Source organism: Opisthorchis viverrini (genome assembly GCF_000715545.1).
Source record: "Opisthorchis viverrini unplaced genomic scaffold opera_v5_531, whole genome shotgun sequence".
Lineage (NCBI taxonomy): Eukaryota > Metazoa > Platyhelminthes > Trematoda > Opisthorchiida > Opisthorchiidae > Opisthorchis > Opisthorchis viverrini.
Window position 1 is genome coordinate 54,569 of NW_008752194.1, and position 9,043 is coordinate 63,611.

Here is a 9,043-nt window from a genome sequence, read left to right on the forward strand (position 1 = left end):
TCTATGCATAATGTCCACATGAATGTGTAGGGAAATTTTGTGGTAACCTCACCTGTTTTCTTCTGTATTTGGATTTGGAAATGGTCTCAAGACAACATAAACCATAATTGCGCCCTCTTTGTCCGCATTAATTCAGAATGGAGAAGGCATTTGCGACCTGCATAGAGAAAAGTACTTTTGTTGCAGGCGCGCCGAGAGACAGAACGAAGGAATTCGTCGCAGTTAGTAAGTTTCTTGGGTCTTTTTCTGATGGTCAGTACACACCGTATTAGGTGCGTGGTAAGGTTTTATCTTCAGCGTTATAGTGACCTGAAATTGCCACTGAAAGGGTTAGTTTGGGTGTGGGGGTGCAGAACAGACAGACAGCGCCTATCGAACGGATTGAGACGGTAACGCGGGATCATGTAGCAAGCTGGGTGGGCAAATAGTAGGGATATGTTGATCCGCGAGCAAGTCGCGTTATCCCAATAGCGATATCATACTTGGGTTCTTGGATAGCCTCGTACATAGACATTCTCAGGGGGTCCATTGGGGTTGTCACGGTGGTTAGGGCTACCCAAGGGACCGTGACAAACTGAAACCACCATGGATTAAGGATATTCCTGGGTCCATCGGGGGCGTGGTTTACTGTTGCCATTCAAGTGAGGCAATAAAGCGACCTTACCTATATTGAGGACCCAAAATAGAAAATGTGTCAAAACCTTCTGCGAGAGGGTACTGTTGTGTGAGTGGCCCTACACAGCAGGCAGCCAACAAGAGTCAACATTAATAACTGCTGCAGTGAAGCGACACTGCTCGGTTTCGAAAACGATACCCGATATCCAGGCAGGGATGGAAGATATGCGGTCGGTAAAAACATTTGTGGGCATGTGTAGGTATTGCGGATATACATTAGATAAATTAGACATTAGACAAATTAGACAGATAAATTAGTCATTGGATAAATTTCGCTGAACCAGTGTGGTTCGGAGCAAGCAGGGACTATAGAAGGAAAACTCAAGGTGCCCGATGATGTCGCATGTTTTGGTGATCAGCTGTTTCACGCGAATGGCGCAGCTGCAGTCTAGGGAAAACCGCGCAAACCTTTGCGAGTCGAGTTTTATAAGAGGAATTATACCGCGTGCATATAGTTAGTCTCCGTTGGTAATTCATAGGAAGATTTTCGAGATATACGTTAGCTTGAGCCAGCGGCAGTGTGTTCGACAAAAGTTGTTTGCATCTTGGAATTCTCCTTCATCCACTGAAGAATGCGGAATGTGAGGTTCAGCATGGGGTAGAAAATGTCTTTGACGGGATGGCACGCGGATAAAGTTAGGAACGTTAACCGTACAATCTTCCGCAGTGTCTGAAAAAGGAGGTGCGTAATGGGTGGACGTGGTGCCGAAAGGTTTGATGAATGTGTACTTCTGGGAAGCGAACGAAAAGATTAATCCAGTGGGACCAATCTGGATAGACAGAGGGGCTCATTCAGTGGATGGCTTTTAAGGAGTCAGTGTCCATCGACCACTTAGAGAACAAAGGCGGTAGTAGTGGTAGTGTGGTGATGAATGTTACTTGGATGTGGGATGTAAGATATTTGTTCCCGATGCGGTGAGATATCGTAAGACTTGCAGGTTCCAGCTAGATCATCGTCTTTGTCAGGAGTGGTTGTGTTTGTGGCTTATCTATTCGGATATTGCGGACATTATTTTGGAAAAAAGACAAGTGGCGATACTTCGCCACAAACTGTGTTGGATGAGGTCCAAACCCATATGACGGACATGGAAAAGAGCCTCACGATCGCGGCTTTGTACACATCTGTCTGAGATGCGGATGCTCTTTTATACATAACCGGATGTTGAAGATCACATGCATCAGTTCACAAGCCCAAACACACGACCTGATAGTCTCATTCCCAGAAAAGAGCTTTTGGTTGGTGACTCTGCAACTGCGGTTGAATATGGGATGGTTTTCGGTAATGATGATGACGAGGTGTTTTTATTAAGCTTTGGGGTATCTGTATCGGGGAGCAGAGTGTGAGTAAACTGATGATTTGGCGCTCTAAATGGGCGGATTCGACACCATGTACCCGCCCACTCATTAGGCTGTCTTTAAGCCTGCAGCCATGGGTGCACTTTTAGGGTAGGATCAGTTACTTGCATCGTAATGCTCGGGTCTATACCATTTGATTTTACGAACGACTTGTACATAAACCCTTCAGCCTCAACTTTGCAGCTTCCACCAGTGCATACGATCACTGAATTCCCTATCGGTGTGTGCCAATGAGACCAATTGAGCAAGTAGTTATTTTACCTTTATAACAGTAAGACCTCAGCTTCGGCACGGACACCAATCCGGCATTGTGAACTAGACTTGGTAAGAACTTACCTGCATAACCACCTCAAATTTGTCTAATTGCGCGTTTCCAATGACTGTCGGAGCTGTACATGAGCTGTAAAAGACTGCGCATCCTTCGTCTCAGAAACCCTTTTAAGTGAAATCTGCTTCCTGAGGACTGTAAATTACACTACTCTTGTACCAACGCAACGAACGAACAGAAACACTCAATGCGCCGATGGTGACTGCGCATTTTTCAGACATAGACCTTGCGGACGGGCAACATATATGAATACAAATGACCGTCGTTGGCCGTTAGGTTGGTCTATCAGGTATAATTGACGCCTCATCTTCATAAACCCGCATAGACGCTGGCCTCATGTTTACATTAAGTAGCCTAAGTAAGCCATATCGCTTGCAGTTGTGAGTATGGTGGGCCGCCATTCGCAGTCAGTCTATTACGCATAGTTGAGTCCTCATAATTGGCGCCGCACACAGACCCAAGCCTAATGGTTACTATGGGCCCATAGAGTGGAGATTGTGTGTACACGGGTCATGGCCAGCACTGGTTGGTCTTCTGTTCCGTCAGCTCGGTGGAGCTCTGTGATATTGCGGACATTATTTTGGAAAAAAGACAAGTGGCGATACTTCGCCACAAACTGTGTTGGATGAGGTCCAAACCCATATGACGGACATGGAAAAGAGCCTCACGATCGCGGCTTTGTACACATCTGTCTGAGATGCGGATGCTCTTTTATACATAACCGGATGTTGAAGATCACATGCATCAGTTCACAAGCCCAAACACACGACCTGATAGTCTCATTCCCAGAAAAGAGCTTTTGGTTGGTGACTCTGCAACTGCGGTTGAATATGGGATGGTTTTCGGTAATGATGATGACGAGGTGTTTTTATTAAGCTTTGGGGTATCTGTATCGGGGAGCAGAGTGTGAGTAAACTGATGATTTGGCGCTCTAAATGGGCGGATTCGACACCATGTACCCGCCCACCCATTAGGCTGTCTTTAAGACTGCAGCCATGGATGCACTTTTAGGGTCGGATCAGTTACTTGCATCGTAATGCTCGGGTCTATACCATTTGATTTTACGAACGACTTGTACATAAACCCTTCAGCCTCAACTTTGCAGCTTCCACCAGTGCATACGATCACTGAATTCCCTATCGGTGTGTGCCAATGAGACCAATTGAGCAAGTAGTTATTTTACCTTTATAACAGTAAGACCTCAGCTTCGGCACGGACACCAATCCGGCATTGTGAACTAGACTTGGTAAGAACTTACCTGCATAACCACCTCAAATTTGTCTAATTGCGCGTTTCCAATGACTGTCGGAGCTGTACATGAGCTGTAAAAGACTGCGCATCCTTCGTCTCAGAAACCCTTTTAAGTGAAATCCGCTTCCTGAGGACTGTAAATTACACTACTCTTGTACCAACGCAACGAACGAACAGAAACACTCAATTCGCCGAGGGTGACTGCGCATTTTTCAGACAAAGACCTTGCGGACGGGCAACATATATGAATACAAATGACCGTCGTTGGCCGTTAGGTTGGTCTATCAGGTATAATTGACGCCTCATCTTCATAAACCCGCATAGACGCTGGCCTCATGTTTACATTAAGTAGCCTAAGTAAGCCATATCGCTTGCAGTTGTGAGTATGGTGGGCCGCCATTCGCAGTCAGTCTATTATGCATAGTTGAGTCCTCATAATTGGCGCCGCACATAGACCCAAGCCTAATGGTTACTATGGGCCCATAGAGTGGAGATTGTGTGTACACGGGTCATGGCCAGCACTGGTTGGTCTTCTGTTCCGTCAGCTCGGTGGAGCTCTGTGACCTAGTACAGATAACGAGCGTAACTATTTCCAACTGGGAAATATATCATTGTATTGGCAGTTCACACGGAGTAATTTTGTAATACTGCTCTATCTACTGGACAGTTGTGCATATCTGAGAAAAATATATCTACTGCAGAGATACGTGCTCGCATCAACGCTACAGAATGTGTCTTTTTCTGTTTCTTCCTCTTCCAATACCGAACGAGGGGCTATCTCCGCGAAAACTGCTATGTACCGAAATCAATGTTCAAGCTCACTTAATTTGTCACTTTTGACATTTCAGAGTTTATTCAACTAATTTGCCGATTAGAATCTGCACCGGATACCCTATTCACTTACGAAGAGCACCGCGGAAACCTAAAATAGGTTAAAGCTTGATTTCGGGGTTTACCTCTTAAACCGGCAGTAAAATTCTGGTCGCTGTTAGTCGCTAACCTCGAAATTTAGCTCCCTTAAACAAAATGCCATGGGTAACGTATCATCGAAACGTGCCAATGTATTACAGTAACTACATTCATCAATCAAATTTGTAACACCATAGTTAAGGAGAAAGTAAGAGAGGCTCTTCTGAATGCTCTTGTTCCGCACCGTTCAAATTCACCAGACTGCACATGTTGTAGGTCCCACAACAATCCGCTGGCGACTTCACGAGTTCACTTGTCGATACACAAAATCATGGCACTTGGCCAAGCTCCCCGAATATGTTTTGTTCGCGCGTTTAGAGGCTCATGTTTATTTCAAATTATTAGAAACCAAAAAATGGTTTAGCGTTGCTTTCTAATTATCCAGCTCAGGGCAATAGGTTTGCCAGCGAACGGTCTCGTACAAAAGGCATCTGAAAACGCCTCAAACTGATGGCTAGATGCAGCCTGAACGACAACCTGCGTCCATTTACAGATTACCGGAAACAAGAAAAGTGGTTAATCATTAAAGTTGTGTGATAAGAATTTGGAAATCCTCCTACCATAACCTCGCCGATTATTAGGTGGACGAACGGTGGAGAAGGCGTCAGCCGAATCCCGTTCAAACAGAGCATGAAAGTCGAAAATAGTATAAACAACCGCAGAGCAGCAATTGTTTGACTGGCACCGTTCTCCCAATGACGACATGTGCATCCATCTGGCCATCAGAGGGACATAACGTACACTTCTTCAGCGCCGGTCTCCATTGGAGTTCCCCAAGGCTCCGGAACCAATGCTGTTTGTTATCTTCGCCAACGACCTTTCGCATGTTCTTTCAAGTCCGTGTCTGCTTTTTGCGGACGACTTGAAATCCTAGAGTTCAAATATCAGTGCCCTCTAGATGGACGTAGACACTGCAAAACAGTGGTCGTTCGACTGGCACCTACCTCTGAATGATGACGCGTGCATCCATATGTCATTCGGAGGGGATTCGGCGAACGTCTTTGTCGTGCATGGTTAGAACGGACCAGAAGGCATTATGAGGGCAAATGGAAAAAAGATGTGGGTATCTAACTCTTTCATACATATCCTTCTCACCGCGTCATGAAAAATCGGCTCGGAAGGCGTTCGCCGTTCCACGGGTGATTCGTCACACCTCTCATATCACTCGCATGGACTTCCAGCATTCAGCTGTAGCACCCTTCCACTGCCTCTATGGAGGCTACTTCAGACCGCTTGTTGAATAGGCCAACCAAATTGTCCACCCAGGACTCAAGAATAACATAACCCCCATTGAGCGTGTCCAAAGAGCTGCTACGAAAATGGTCGCTGGCCTTAAACCCGTGGACTACGAAACGCGTCTCGCGGTGCCTGACCTATTTCCCCCGGGGTATTGTCGCCTCCAGGGAGATCTAGTACTCACTTATGCCTGTTTTGTTTAGGTTTGGCCAACAAGTTGTTCACCGTTAAACCAAATAACACACGGCAGGGGCATGGCATGAAGATTTTCAAGCTCGGAGTGCGCACTTTTATCAGACAAATATTTTCTTATTTCGGGCGGTTGCTGTGTACAATGACCTTCCTTTGATGATTTTACGCGCTGCATCTATTACTCGGTTAAAAGCACATTTAGACTCACTAGTTCGTCAGTACTCGAGCTGGCAAGCTTACCGCCACGTGCCTAGAACTTAAGTAATACAGAACTCTCTGTAAGTAATTGGAATGACAATTACCCTGATGCACTACATGCAGCAAAGGGATGTTTGCCATGTCGCTACAAATAAGTCGACATGACGAGCACTGTGACAAATTGTTGCATGCTTCCTTCAAAACGCCATTCTTTCTGGTGACTCCACCGGTTTTTCATTGAATCAGCTTGATGCAACGAATCTGATACCCACCATGGATAGTGTCCTTCCTCGACGAACGTTGTTTGCTGTAACCTCTTGCGCATGAAAAATGGCCCGATTAAGTTTTGCTGTCGAGTTCGTTTTGGTAGTCTAATAACAGCCGTAATAAAATGGTGATCCGCCACGTTTTTGCAACTGTCAGACGCATCAGAGGACAGACTGATATGGATTTTCAGCATATTCTCTGCGTGCCTGACGGGTGCTGGGTTGCCAGGTTTCAAGAAATTTGCTACCAAGTCACAAGACCCATTGGTACCTATTGTTACGGCCTTTGCCTCGGAGTTCACTGCAGTCTCCTTACGGCTCGTTCAATAAATCGACAAAAGCTGTAAACCTTCCAATTAGCAGATTAGCCATAGTCACCTGCCACTGTATCATCTCTGACCATTTCAAGAAGTTCGCTCTCCGTAAGGCCACAAGGTGACCGCACATATCGCCAGATGCCTATCAACTCAGCAAGGCCCGGGAAAGAGATCTCTGAAGAGTGAACAAGAACATGTTTGGTTCATACTCCTTAACCCACGGTTTGTGGTTAGAAAAGTAGATGGCGATACTAGTTGACTGTTTATATAATTGATTTGTTCTTTAAAAATGAGTGTTGCTACCTTTGCCCCATCTTCTGTGACCATTTCAGCCAAAAAACATGGCCGCATTAGGCTGTGTAAGGGATACATCAGGCACATAGGGCACACTTTAGGTTTGTTAGCCAATGCGCTCGCTCTATTGTTTGCCCGAGCTCTTGTCTTTTAAATGGCTTTTGTGGGGTTGAGACGGGTATACATGCGTATTAGCCACCATCCGTATCCATAACCATGAATCATTGGAGGTGCAACGGAAGCTGGTCAGGGACTGTTTCTATCATGTTTGTAACTTTCGTGGGAGCACAAAGCCAGAAGCTGCATGAGATACAAATCAAAATCCAAACATATTAATATGCATTTATCTGTTAGAAAACGAAAAATATCAACTGTCCGGCTTATTGTTTCAGCATATAAATGAAGAGATCAATCCCGAAATCTGTACGAATCGATCACCAAGATGAGCTTTTGCTGGCCGAGGGCATCGCTAAAAATCTTGTTGAAAGCTATCTCCCTCAGCGCTATGTTCGCCATCAGTTGGGACGCACACTGACAAAACCAATAAACCATTTTCGCCACATCAAGACAAACTGAGCTGGTCTGGACACTGTAGATGATGATTATTGCAATATTGTTCGGTGGGTCGAATTAGGCACTAGGTGTAGGCATAACTCCACCTCGCACACTCCCCTAGTCGGTAGATCCGGATCACCAAACATTGGGAAGATGAAGTAAGAAGAGGGTGTGACTGTCCCAAGCTACTTGATATTCATGACCTCATTTGGATCACGTATATGTGTTACGATGATTGAATGTCAGAACAAGGTCCGAGCAGGGGATTTTGTGTCCATTTGGACACTGGTTACTGAATGGAGAGGGGCAATATGTAACAAAACCCTGTAATGTAGTGTGCATTTGGCTTTATTTATTTTGGAAGGCAAAAGCTTGGATACGCAGGAGTAGCGTATTGATTGACGCCTAACGGAATCAGATAGACCGATGGGAAAACTGCGATGAGTGCTTCGGTGAATGGAGTATGGTGACTAGTGTTTCATGGGCGCGCAGGCAGAGGAAGTGGGTCGATTAAAGTGCATACTACATCACCTGCCAGGCCAAAATCCCGCTAGCCACTCTGTGTGTGGTGCTTCACAGTTTATCATGGGGCGGACTGAGGACAAGCGACGCCAAGTCTCCTTGCAAATTAATTCAAGCCGTCCTCTCCACAAAGCTGAAAATTTATGCGGGCTATTTTTAGAACGGACATGAGAGCCTAGATTTTCAAGTCGCCTGAGCCACCTCCAAAGTGAAGGCAATTAGACAGCACAGGCCCTAGCTAAGTAATTTAACCCCATCCTAGAAAAACGAGGTTGGTGGTCACGGGGACAGGAATTAGTTGGTGCAGTCAACACATTAGTAGGTCGGAATAAAAAGCCAGCTCTCCAGGTGAGCATTTTGTTGAGGATGGTCACGTCAGTCTGATCTACGATGAATTTGCTGACGGGCATTTTCGAGGGCCGGTCTCAAGATTCAGTATGGAGAAGCATAAACCGTTCCAGGCATGTATCGTCGCTTGATTCCCTGATTTCACATGTCTACCCAGCAGTACGGGCCGTAAGCATGCCGAATTTGCCTGATATCCGGTGACTCACCGCACCAAAAACGGCGTAGACAGTAATCCGATGCTCGAACAAAGTCCCGTTGTCCGGCGCACGGCAATGAGGCTAGCTGTGCCGTGAAAAGAAAAAGCACACACGGAACTGCGCAAACCTTTTGGGCGTCCCTGCTAATTCAGAGCGCCATTTCAAGGAGAATCCGGAAGACGCCTCCGACAAATTCGTTTATCTACTTATTCTCATTAGTCGGCCCCCCTCCACATGTGCTGCCTTGGAAATAGAGGGAAAGTTACTCCATATGAGGGCTTGTTGAGAATTCATACGGTCAGCTGCTGATGTATGCGCTCCGCCTTAACAGTTCGCGGG